This window comes from Rutidosis leptorrhynchoides, chromosome 10 (assembly GCF_046630445.1).
Source record: "Rutidosis leptorrhynchoides isolate AG116_Rl617_1_P2 chromosome 10, CSIRO_AGI_Rlap_v1, whole genome shotgun sequence".
Taxonomy (NCBI): Eukaryota; Viridiplantae; Streptophyta; class Magnoliopsida; order Asterales; family Asteraceae; genus Rutidosis; species Rutidosis leptorrhynchoides.
Genome location: NC_092342.1, coordinates 45,751,536 through 45,765,621, shown reverse-complemented (window position 1 = coordinate 45,765,621; position 14,086 = coordinate 45,751,536). Strand labels below are relative to the sequence as shown.

The 14,086-nt window shown below is 33.1% G+C and overlaps 1 pseudogene; it reads right to left on the bottom strand.

Moving 5' to 3' along the window:
- Nucleotides 1-11,031: 11,031 nt before the first annotated feature.
- On the bottom strand, nucleotides 11,032-13,847 carry LOC139869966 (cytochrome P450 93A3-like; annotated as a pseudogene).
- Between the last annotated feature and the right edge of the window lie 239 nt (nucleotides 13,848-14,086).

Sequence of the window (14,086 nt, the reverse complement as noted above, 5' to 3'; positions counted from 1 at the left end):
CATCCAAAGTACCGGATAATTTAGTACTTCGAATTTATCATGTCCGAAGGGAGTTCCGGAATGATGGGGATATTCTATATGCATCTTGTTAAGGTCGATTATCAGGTGTTCACCATATGAATGATTTTTATCTCTATGTATGGGATGTATATTTATGAGAAATGGAAATGAAAATCTTGTGGTCTATTAAAATGATGAAAATGAATGTTTATGATAAACTAATGAACTCACCAACCTTTTGGTTGACACTTGAAAGCATGTTTATTCTCAGGTATTAAAGAAATCTTCCGCTGTGCATTTGCTCATTCTAGAGATATTACTTGGAGTCATTCATGGCATATTTCAAAAGACGTTGCGTTCAAGTCGTTGAGTTCAATAAAGATTATTATTATGTAAATGACAGATTAGGTCATTTATAGTTGGATATTATGAAATGGTATGCATGCATGTCAACTTTCGATGTAATGAAAGTTTGTCTTTTAAAAACGAATGCAATATTTGTAAATTGTATCATATAGAGGTCAAATACCTCGCAATGTAACCATATGTTATTATATTGGTCCTTATGGATTAGGACGGGTCGTCTCAGTTTAGCCATTTTATATATCCCATGTATTATGTAGTGTTGAATGTTGATCATTAGAGAATAATACCATAATCAGTTTAGAAAAAATAACCCAACCTGATTATATAAATAGGAGGTAGGTAGGGGTTAGCGGGCAGGGGCGGATCTATATAGGCCCGACCGGTAGCACGTGCTACCAGTGGAATACGTGATCTAGTGGGAAAAATTTGGGGTTTTAACTAGTGACACCACTGAAAATAGCGCAAAGGCACAAGGCATCAAGTTTATGGTGCACCAGATTATGAGTTCAGCTAATTTAATTTTACAATTGTAAATAAAAGAATAAGAAGAACAGAATCGATGTTGTGTTTGTAAATAATGGAAAAAGATAAGAGGGATATTTGGGGAAGAAGGGTGACGTAACCCTTTATTGGCATTTAGTAAAATTTTACATCTACTACCCTTTACATTAGTTGAAAGTTTATTTTGAACCTTACACGTGTTCATATCTTAGAAGCATGTTACATGTAGTATATATTTGTTCATTTTCTCTTTTTTATAAACGAAGTAATGAAATAAAAGATAAATTTGTTATAAAATATCTAGATTGGATGTTAATTTTATTATTATTATATTTCTTGCATAGTAATATTTTATACTATAAATAGACATGTATGGTAACCATTTAAGGTGCACCATTTCTCTTGAAATATCAATATCAATATTTCTTCTCTACTTCTTCTCTCTTTCTCTCTCTTTGTTCTTATAACTATTAAAGGTAGTTATAAGCCTACTGAATTATAACACGTTATCAGCACGAAAAGCTTAGTGTAATTAAAAGATATCTCAAACGATCACGAATCACTAATCAAGGTATGAAATTATTAATAATTTTCAGACTCGAATATATCAAATTTTGGACTACTAACATTTATATTTATGTTATTTAAGTTATATATGATCGGTTATACCACCTGAATTATATTTCTGTAATCTAACTTTTACTAACTTCACTAACATTTATATTTATGTTATTTAAGTTATATATGGTCGGTTATACCACCTGAATTATATTTCTGTAATCTAACTTTTACTAACTTCACTAACATTTATATTTATGTTATTTAAGTTATATATGGTCGGTTATACCACCTGAATTATATTTTCTGTAATCTAACTCTTATTAACTTCACTAACATTTATATTTATGTTAATAAGACCTCATGATTGTACGCAACACGTCATTTGACAACACGGTACTTTATGTACGCAACACGTCATTTGACAACACGGTACCATGGGTCGAGATTAATTCCGATCAATACGAATACGACGGGGTCTTTATATGTTATCTAACATTTATGATTACTTATGCAATTAATCATTATTTATTTCATGCATACTAATGTTTATTCTTAAATTTATAATTTTAAAAGTTAAAATAAAAAAATAGTTTGTATTTTTATTAAAAGTAAATCTTAAAAGTTAAAATAAGAAAAAGTAGTTTATACTTTTATTAAAAGTAAATCTTAAAAGTTAAAATACAAAAAGTAGTTTGTATTTTTATTAAAAGTAAATCTTAAAAGTTAAAATAAGAAAAAGTAGTTTGTATTTTTATTAAAAGTATATCTTAAAAGTTAAAGTAAGAAAAAAAGGGGATGGTAAAATGGAATAGTTTTTTGTCAAAAATGAAGTATTGAAAATGAAGTGGTCTCCTTCTATAACTAAAAAAAATATATATACTTTTATCAAATGAATTTTTTTGTGGCCGACAATTTCAAACACGAGTCCGTGTTTAGTTTATCAAGAATATCTCTTGCTTTGGTGAAAGGTCACGATCACGATATCAGGTGTTGTGAAAGAATTAAAAAATTGGTCAAGTGGCCTTTTAAAAACTAGAAAAAAATTTAAACAAAAAGTTTTTTTTATATATTTATAATTTACGGGTAACGTAAAAAAAAGGAAGTTTTTTTTATAAAAAAAAAATAAAGAAAGTGTTTAAATGAGTTTTACAGAAAGGGGGAAAGCAAAGTAAAAAAAAAACTTTTTTCCAAACAAAGGTAAATGAAAGTAGGACTTAATACAAGAAAAAAGTAAACATCTCCTAGACGTGATAAAATCTATCAATGATAAGTATTAGACTTGATGAGCTAAATGTGACAAAAATGTTTCAACATGTCTTATGTTAATTTTCTAAAATAAGTTATTATTATTCCGAGTTTAACACATATACATATGTTAATTAAAAACAACCTTTTTGTTCTTATGTAGTGTTGGGTTGCAATTTTGGTTGTATGCCATAATTCCATCCAGTAGAGTGACAATAGAAAACTTTTGATGATAATCAATAAAAAACTTTTTTCCAAACTTGTCAAATGTTTTGTTAAAAACGTGACCGTTGAAAAAAGGAGGTTGAATAATAAAACTTAAAAAACAAATTATTTTTTTAAGAGTGTGCATCAAAATGGCCCGTTTAATAATGGGGAGTAAAAATATAGTCAAATTGTTTCAACGAACAAGGGTTCAATTGGATGTCTCTTAAAAAAAAATCCGCGGGTACGGGTGATGGATCCAATGGATCCGCATCCACGACCCGCGGGTGCTATCCCTAATTGTGACAAGTACAAATCAACTAAAAGTCTAAAAAATAAATGCTCTTATAGGGACCAAATGTTCACAATTATTGCCTAAGCTAGATATGAAACAAATAGTTCATAAAAAAAAAAAAAAGGTCGTTGTGCGTTTTCGGGATGATAGCCGAAATACACTTACAAAAGTAGGCCAGCCGTCAATTCTTTATGGCCATATCAACGTAGATCAATAAAATCATTTATGGTTTTGATAAAAGATTAATTAAAAATTAATTGTTTTTTGGTCTTGGATTCTCGGTAACAAAAGCAAAGGTTGTTTTTGGTTGCCACAACAAACAAGACAGAGGTTGTTGACTTTTGTTGTTAAACATGGCACAAGTGAACAATAACAATAGATTATTGTTTTTGAAAAGAATAATGATGCGTTAATTTTATTGTATAAAATAAAATTAAAGAAAATGGTTTTCATTGATGACTATGAACAAACGCAAACAAAGTGTTTGTGGTATTTGGTGATTAAAAAAAAAGTGCATCTAAAGCTTCTACTGAAAATTAATGTGCAAGGTACAACGTATAACTATATGGTCAAATTCATTTGAGCCTTCGGAGTCACAAGTATATGATGTATATATATATTACTCAATTAATAAAATAGTAAATCTAAATTAATTCATATGAATAGTAAAACGAAATTAATTAATTTACTATTCACATAAAAAAGCGCATATGATAAAAAGCGCATCGCATATGATAAGCGCATATGATAAAAAGCGAATATGATGAAAAGCACAACGCATATGATGAAAATCGCATATGATTAAAAGCGCATATGGTGAAAAACACAGCGCATATGATTAAAAGCGTATATGGTGAAAAGGATATATGATAAAAAAAAAACACATATGGTGATTTATAAAAAAAAAAAAAAAAACACATATGGTGATTAATGGAAAGCACATATGGTGATTAATGAAAAGTATATTGTGAAAAAGAATCACAAATGTTTCTTGAAAGAATTTAAGGTAAGATATATGAACCAATTCATCCATCATGTGAACCATTTTGATATTTCATGGTTCTAATAGACGCATCTAGCGGATGGTCTCATATTTGTATGTTATCAAGCCATAATATGGCATTTGCAAAGTTTCTTGCACAAATTATTAAATTGAGAACACATTATTCTGATTACACCATTAAAAGGATGAGACTTGATAATGCTGGTGAGTTAACATCTCAAGCATTTAATGATCATTATATATCTACAGGGATTGTTGTTGAACATCCAGTTGCTCATGTGCATACACAAAATTGGTTTAGCTGAATCAATAGATAAACGCTTACAGCTAATAACTAGACAATTGATAATGAGTACAAATCTCTCAATATTTATATGTGGACATGTAAATTTACATGCTGCGACATTAATTCGCATTATACCATGTGGAAGTCGTAAATATTTTCACTTAATACTTGATTTTGGCCAAGAGCCAAATATTTTCTACCTTAAAACATTGGTTGTGCAGTGTATGTTCCAATTGTATCACCACAACACAATAAAATGGTTCTTCAAAGAAAGATGATAATATATTTTGGATATAAAACATCTTCAATCATAAGATATATTGAACCCATGATGGGTGATGTTTTTACAGCACGTTTTGCTGATTGTCATTTTAATAAAACATTGTTCCCTAGATTAGGGGGAGAAATAAAAATAAAAAATAAAATGATGCTTCATGATGTGAACATCAATTAAGGTATATTGAACTCGCACAAAAGAATGTGAAACGAAAGTTCAAAAATAATGCATATGCAAGAACTTGCAAATTAATTACTTTATGCATTTACAGATATAAAAAAGTAACTAAATCATATATACCAGCGATAAATGCTCCAGCTCGAACTGAAATTCCAAAAGCTGGCAATAATGTCACTGTTGAGTCTTTGCCACGCATCAAACGTGGAAGATCAATTGGTTCCGAAGATAAAAATCCTCGAAAAAGAAAATCAGCTGATAATGAGGTAAGAGAAAGTGTTCAAGAAGAACCACAAATCAATATTCCTTCTGCAGAGGATATTGATAAATGTAAATACTAAAATTGCGATAAATTATGCAATATTATGGAACCGAAATGAAACTAAAATCTCTATGAGATATTTTCATATAATGTTACAATGACATCATGAATAAAGATGATGATCTGGAACTAAAATCTGTCATTGAATATACAAAATGGACATGATTGAGCTCAATGGAAAGGAGCAATAAGAGCTGAATTAGAATCGCTCGATAAAAGAAAAGTTTTCGGATCAATCGTTATCACTTTTAAAGATGTGAAACGTATGGGATACAAATGAATTTTTATCCGAAAAGAAATGTGCAAATAAAGTTACAAGGCAAAACTAGACTTGTAACTCAATATTTCCCACAAAGACCAGAAATGAATTAGGAGGAAAAATTATCCTCCTGTAATGGATACAATTACTTATTAGATACTTAATCAACCTGGTAGTTATTTAAATGCATCTCATGAATGTTGTTACTACTTATCTGTATGTCACTTAATAGTGATATATATGAATATACCTAAAGGGTTAAGGTATCATAAGCATCTAATGTAAAACCCAAGGGAATATATTCCATTAAATCACAAAGATTTCTAAGTGGGTTTATACAAACGGGACGTATGTGGTATAACCGATTAAATGACTACTTGATAAAAAAAAAGGGTATAAATATAAACTTATTTTGCACGTATGTTTTATAAAAACAATGTTCGGATATGAGATCGTAGTTGTTTATGTCAATGTTCTTAACATCATATGAACAAATAAAGAGATCTATGAAATCATTCAACTTCTAAAGAATTATTTTGAAATGAAAGATCTTGAAAAAACCAAGTATTACCTTGGATTGCAAATTGAGCATATGCCTAATGGTTTACTTGTACATCAAACAACTTATACCGAAAAGATTTTAAAACATTTTTTTTTAAAGACAAACTCATTGTTGTTAGATCACTCAATATTGACACTGATCTATTTCATCCCTGCGAAGATCATGAAAATTTTAACAGATCGGAAGTTCTATATTTTAGTGCAATTGAGGTTCTTATGTATCTTATAGATTATACAAGATATGACATTTCTTTTGCAGTTAATTTGTTGACAAGGTTCAGCTCAGCCCCTACCAAAAGACTTTGGAATGGGATCAAACAAATAGTTTGATACCTTCGGGGAACTACTGATTTATAATTATTTTATTCTAACAACTCGAAACAAGATTTGTTTGGTTATACAGATGCAGATTATTTATCCGATCTACATAAAGCTAAATCTCAAACTGGATATGTATTCCTAAATGGAGGCACCGCAATATCATGACGTTCTCAAAACAAACACTTGTTGCAACATCATCAAATCATGCCGAAGTGATTGCATTACATGAAGCTACTCGGGAATGATTTTAGTTAAGATCAATGATACAAATCATTATTGATTCTTGTGGACTAGAACGCTATAAAAGCGTAACAACTATCTATGAAGATAATACAGCTTACATAATACAAATGAAAGAAGAGTATCAAAAATGACAGAACAAAACATAAATGCTGACGAGGCGCTAAAGCTATAAACGGTCTTAACGATCATAAGTTTGATGGAAAAGAATGGTATATTGGTAAGGCTCAGAAAAAGACTGAAAGGGAATAGGAACTGAAACAACGGTTTGAACAAACCATGAAGGAGACTGTAGACAAATCACGAGGGCCAAACTTGTACATAAAAGATTTAGATGATACAGTTTCAGATGAAAACCTCAGATTTTTCTCATATACTCAAGATATCGTAAAAGACAACCAGATTAAAATGAGATACGTTCAATCAACAACTCTGCTGATCTTTATACCAAAGCACTGCTAACTGCTATTTTCAGAACACACGTTCATAATATTGGCATGAGGCATGTTCAGAAGATGTAACAACTCAGGCGTTGCCTACTTGAGGGGGAGTCAACTTTATGCTGCACTCTTTTTCTCTTAGCTAAAGTTTTATCCCAATGAGTTTTCTTTAGAAAGGTTTTTAACGAGGCAGTACTAGTTATTCTCTAATAAAATTGTCATTCAAGGGGGAGTGTTATAAAATATCTAGATTGGATGTTAATTTTATTATTATTATATTTCTTGCATAGTAATATTTTATACTATAAATAGACATGTATGGTAACCATTTAAGGTGCACCATTTCTCTTGAAATATCAATATCAATATTTCTTCTCTCTTTCTCTCTCTTTGTTCTTATAACTATTAAAGGTAGTTATAAGTCTACTGAATTATAACAAAATTGATGTATTATTATCATCAAAAACTCAAAAAATAGAATACGCCAAAATGTGAAGCCCGTAAGAAATAAGCTACCACAAAACACCAACAAATTTTATGTAAGTTTAGTATCTTTTTTCCCTTTCTTTTTATTTACATCACTTACTAATAGTTTTTTCTATCTGTATAAATTTCTAATGTTCCAATTATAGATAATCAAATCAAATTATAATTATAAATGCATGAAATAGACAAATTTTCTATAAGACCCGTAACGTTTAAACTATTGAGGTGTTAGTCCACTGCACCGCGTGGGATCCCAACTAGTTTGTTTCAATATTGAAGTTTTTGTTTTACAATAAACTAAGCCCCTTCAACTCTAATTCCTAGTTCAGTCTCTCAAAAAAAGTCATCTAGTAGAAATTTTTTTTTTTTTAAGCTTTAACTAGTGACACCAGTGACTATAATTCCTAGATCCGCCACTGTTAGCGGGTCAAATGAAACCAACCCTGACATGATCCTCTTAACTTGTTTATGAAATGGGTCATTTGGGTTGGCAGGTTCATATGATTTCTAAAAGCGCATACATCACAAAACTCATGATTTATTAAATTTATCCAAATGAAAACTATAGATGTGAGAAAAAGTCACAAAAATGGAGGTGCAGTTATCGCCTTGATGATAGAGAGAAAACCAATAACATAACATGTATCTAATCAGTAATCACTTTCTTATGACCAAGGTTGTAAAAGTCGTGAGTCGGGGACGCATCGGTCGAGACTTAAAAAGGACGCGTCTGCCGAGTCGGGGACGCATCGGGGACGCATCGGTCGTTGACCAACGTTGACTTTATTAATAATCTCTTAAATATATATTTATATATGTATAAAATAGTTGATTCTATACCATAAATTTCTTAAATAAGAACTTAAATGTAAATACGATCAAACTTCAAATTCAATTAATGTTACCGAGTACATAATCAGTAAGGACACAGAGAAAAGAGCGGTCCAATAAATGAAAACAAACCCTAATTTTAAAACATATCACATCTTGACGAAAATTTGACCGATTTTGACCGTCTTTGACAGATTTGACCGAACTTTTAGCTTTGACCGTCTTTTGAGTCGTTTTCAGAAAAATGGGACGGAGAACCAAAAAAAACGACGCATCGGCCGACGCGTCGGCCAAGTCGGCCGACTTTTACAACACTGCTTATGACCATGATGAGAATATTATAAATCTAATCTGATTTGTAAAAGCAAATATTATAAGTCCTTTTTTTTTTTTTTTTTTGAACAGCTGTAAATTTTTATTAAAACTAGCAAGATGCTAGAAAGAAAAATACAAGGGAAACAAAGAAAAAGGAATTTACAATGAAAGTAAAGGCGATTGCAACCAATGATTCCAATTACAATTTTTCTTATGAGCTCTTGACGAAATCCAATTGTAGCTTGTCACCACTATACTATCTATCACATGACATTTCCGAAAACTCTTGTCTTTGAAAATGGTACAGTTTCGCAATCTCCATATGGACCAAAGCGTTGCAAAGATAACGATGGAGGTGATGAGACGCTTATTATGAAGAATCGGGACACCATCAATCCAAGCCCACAGATTAGCCATGGAGGGCCACGAAGGAAGAGAAAGGCTCTACCACAGGGAGATTTTAGACCAAATCTGTTTACTTGTGTCACAATGAAGAAATAGATGATCTGCATCCTCAAAAGTTTCATCACAGAAGCAACATCCCGAATCATCAATATCTATTCCACGTGCAACTAAGTTATCCCTTGTCGCCAGCCTATAGATTTTCAGACGCCAGATGAAAATGTTGACTTTAATGGGCACAAGTTTACACCACGTTGTAGCTACGGTGTAGGAGGCTGAATCATGGTCGTCTATGAGTTTTCGGGCAGAAGAGACAAAGAATGTGTCTCCCTTCCAAATTCAACGATCTGGGTCAGAAGTGATAGAGGTAGAATGAAGAATCTGATATAATGATTCCAAGTTTTCCACCTCAATTCCGTAACGTGGTTCTCTACGCCAAAAGAATGACCATGAGTTGTTAGCAAATCGTGAAGCAACCGTGCTGTAATTGCTTGAGTCTAGAGCCAGTAATCTAGGAAAACGTGTTGCAAGTGAAATACCATTAACCCAAGGGTCGAACCAAAACTCAGCATTAGTACCATTCCCGAGACGAAGATGAAGATGAGAAGCATTCATTGCATAATCTGTGTGGATCATTTCAATTGTTTTACAGATTACCGACCAAATCCCTAAAGCATTCGCACTGCATGGAATGGAAGCACCTCTACCATTGCCGTGTATAGCCGAGATGATTTTTCTCCAACTAGAATCTTTACTCGTTACAAACCTCCATCGCCATTTATATAATAACGCCAAGTTTTGAGACTTAAGACTTGGAACTCCCAATCCTCCCTTCTCTAGTGGGTTAAGAATTAAACGCCAACTCGCCCAATGAATTTTGTGGGTGTTTTCTTTTTCTCCCCAAAAGAAGGAAGATCTCAATGATTCAAGTTTATTTAAGACATTTTTCGGTGCTCTAAACATCGACAAATAATAAGTACCTATCGATCCAAGCACTGATTTGATAAGTGCTAGCCTTCCTCCCATCGAAATTAGATTTGATTTCCAGGATGCGAGTCTTTTCTTTGTTTTTTCTATAATAGGATCCCAACTCACAGCTTTGCGCATATCTCGACCCACAGGTAGACCCAGATGAGTAAACGGGACCGAAGAGGGAAGACAGCCAATTCTGTTGGCAGCATTCGACACCAAAATAGAAGGAACCCCCACACCGTATAGCAAGGATTTGTGTGGGTTCAATTTAAGACCCGATACAGCGAAGAAACATGCCAGGATTAGAATTAAGTTGTCCAGATTTGTTTCGTTCCAATCGCCTACAAAGATCACATCATCTGCATATAAACAGGACGATAAATCATAAAAATGAGGATTATTACCAATGCGAAGGGGCTGAAACAGTGCTGCATTTGTAGCATCTTGCAGAGCCGCATTTAACCCTTCCATGCCTATAATGAAGAGGAAAGGAGATAAGGGGTCTCCTTGGCGAAGACCTCTACCAATTGAAAATTCAAAGGAAGGGCTTCCGTTGAGTAGAAGTGAAGCTTTGGACGATGTAAGACAAGCCCTGATCCAAGAAATCCATCGCACACTGAATCCCATGAAACGCATCATTGAGAAAATGTACTCCCAATGTATCGTGTCAAAAGCCTTCTCGAAATCAATTTTAAACAACAAAGCTTTCTTTTTTCTTTTTTTGCCCTTTTTGAGTGAAAGCATTTGTTACACAAGATAAACACAAACCATAATGAAACACAATATCAGCCATAACATATGAAATTTAATTAAAAATAAAGTCTTTAATTAAATAAAAATATGAAATAGATGATGCAAAGTTAAAACAAGCAGCATAGATATCATTGTTTAATATTTATGCATAGTTAAATGATCAAATCACTCTCTTATAAACTTGACGAGAATAAATTAATTAAAATCATAAATATTAGATAGACAATGGGCTAAGATCAACCCTTGCAACAGGGACACAAACCAAAGGGTTAGATCTAGGAAGTGTGATCCCAATACCTTCTTCCATATCAACATTTGTTAAATTCCCATTTTGCCTTGCCTTCCGCTCGAAACACTGAATCATCGCACCAAGCGTTACATGTACCACCGCCAAGGGGCGAAAGTGTGTGGGGTAGGGGGCGGGCGCCCCCAATGGATTTTTTTTTTCAGTGTAAAAAATTTGGGTTTTTCGACTTTGCCCTCGGTGAATTTTTTTTTCCCCCAAACCTACATATTTTGCCCCAAGACCTTCAAATTTTGCCCCAAGACCTTCAAATTTTTGTCCAAAAAAATTGCTACGGTTTAAATTTTTTTTTTTGCCCTCGGTGAAAAAGAAACCTAGTTTTGCCTCTGACACCGCCAGCCCTAACAACATCTCAGGACACATTCGCCTCCTGCTCCCAAACGGTAACAATTGAGAGCCTCGCCCTCTCACATCCAATTTCTTATCTTCAAATCTTTCAGTACAAAATTCAAGTGGATTCTCCTAGTACGTAAGATCACGGCCCACACCCCATACGTTGAAGAATATTATAGTATTTGATGGAATATGGTAAAAACCTGTAGTATAGTCTTCTATCGATTCTCTTACAATCATTGGGGCGGTCGGGTGCAACCTTAATGTTTCCTTAATTATTGCTTGGAGGTATGGAAGGTTTGGTATGTCAAATTCTTTTATAAGTATGTTTTTTTCCAACAACAAGGTCGATTTCTTCTACTGCTTTTTTCATTATATCTGGATAGTTGATTAATTCCGCTAAACCCCATACTATAGTAACCGCCGAAGAATATGTTGCAGCAGAAAATATGTCCTAATCAAAATGAAAAACAAATATGTTAGTTTATGATTTAATACAACGACAACAAAAATACTTAGTCCAACAAATGTGAGGAAATACTGTTGGTCCCGATTAACAACAGGAAGTTTGTGGAGTAGATGAATACAATTCTTTTTGTTAATTAGATTGTTTTGACAGTTAATGCATAATTAAACAAACAATTAAAAAGTCATATGTAATTTGCAACGTAATTCTTTTATTGAAATAATCTTAAATAATCACGGTTATCCTTTGGCGGAATAGATAACTGGTTGATACAGATTACACCAAAATAGCTTTCGAACCGTCTTAAACTTATAAACGGTTTGGACTTTATCGGACCCACACCCCACTAATTACAATATTGGATACGTCTATTTATAGAAGTCCTATTGACCATGTAATAGATCCATTGTCCAGTGGGTACAAAGGATGTTTGTACTCAGCCAACAACAATTTCAGGAAGCACGTGGCTCCCTTTCCTCTTTGGTAGCTAATTGAAGGAACACCCCAAATGTTTGGACATCATATTTGAATAAACAAATGGAATGTTGGGTTCCCTAGGCATTGACAAATCTTTAACCATGAACTGCGCATGGGTTAAGGTTCTGCCTTCCTTTGTCATCTTGTAAGGTCACTTGTCAGCCCCGACGCGTGTCCTTCTTTGTTCAACTTCGTCTTTGATGTCATTTGAATTGTACCTTTCATGTAGACGACACAGGAAAAGACTATGCCTGTAATGGAGCATAATCTGTCTAAGTGTTGTGTGCTACTCCAGTCCGTGCTGGTCCTTCTCAAGCTGGTTCTTCATGTGATTTTTATTACGCTTTCAGCATACATTCTATGTTGGTCATGAAGAACCCTTTTGTCTTGAGCTGTTTGTTGAGGCAACACACTGCCTACCTTAGAAAAATCATACAATGTTCCCAGACTCAGAATAATTAAATTACAGCTATACTGGCCATACATAACAGTTAGGGTTTATAATTATGTTTTATCACAATTAAATATTTAATTATGTAGGGAACTCAACATATACGATCTAATAGCTTTAGTATTATTACAAGAATGAACGCTTTAATGTGTTCTCTTGTCAACTTAATCTTCATATCATCATCTATTGCGATATCGAGTAAAATATCTAGCAAGTCCTTGACTTCTCTTATCTCCGTATGCTTTCGTGCTTCTTCGTGCTTCTTTAAGATCTTTTCAATCAAAATATCAAATCTTTCATGAATTTCATAAGATTTTTTCCGTATACCTTGTAAGTCTAAATTCTTCAAGAACCATATAAGATCCGAAAGGTTAAAAGTACCCATAACTTCAGCGTAATCATTAATGGTTTTCCTTATGTTTCCTACCTCATCTTCTTCGTCTGAACACCTTTTGCTCATAACCATTCTTGATATGACATTATTTGTCATCTTCTTAAGCTCTGATTCAAGCTTAACAAACTTCCTAGCTTGTCTTTTTGCCTTTTGTGATCAATATTTTATTAAACAATTTAATATGTCGCGCCTAACGGAAGGAGAGAGTCAAGTGCTTCAGCATTGAGAAGTTGTGACAATACTATTTTCTTCAAAAACTTCCAATAGGATCCATGTGGGGCAGCTAGAAGCCATTACCACCATAAACAATGAAATTGACGCATCAGTTATAAGGTCGGTTTAGATACAAAGTATCGTATGTTTTGAACAATGTTTGTGCTGCTTCTGATGAAGTACATATAACACACGGTAGTGAGCCTAAATATAGTCGAAAAACTGGCCCATATTGATTCGAGAGCGTGTGAAGAACTTGATGAAGTTTTGGACCAAGGAGATGGAGATGTTTGAAGGTGACTTTTAAGAATTGATTTCAGTAGCACCCTTATAAAGATGATGGATATTGTTCCTATTACAAAAATGATGAAGTAGCCAAGAGAATCAGCCATGATAAAAATAGTAAGGGGCAATTGAAACAACCCTTAGCTTACTATTTATATATTAGTACATGGCACAATATATGATACTGTACAATATAATTAATGCAATATGGGTTTAGCCCAATAATTGAGAAATATATAAATTGAGCAAATTTATCTCGTCTAACATCCTCATAGTTGAAGCGAGAGAGGAATAAATGTTCACTGGTGCGAAAATCTTCAAACATTACTTATGGCAGGTCATTGGT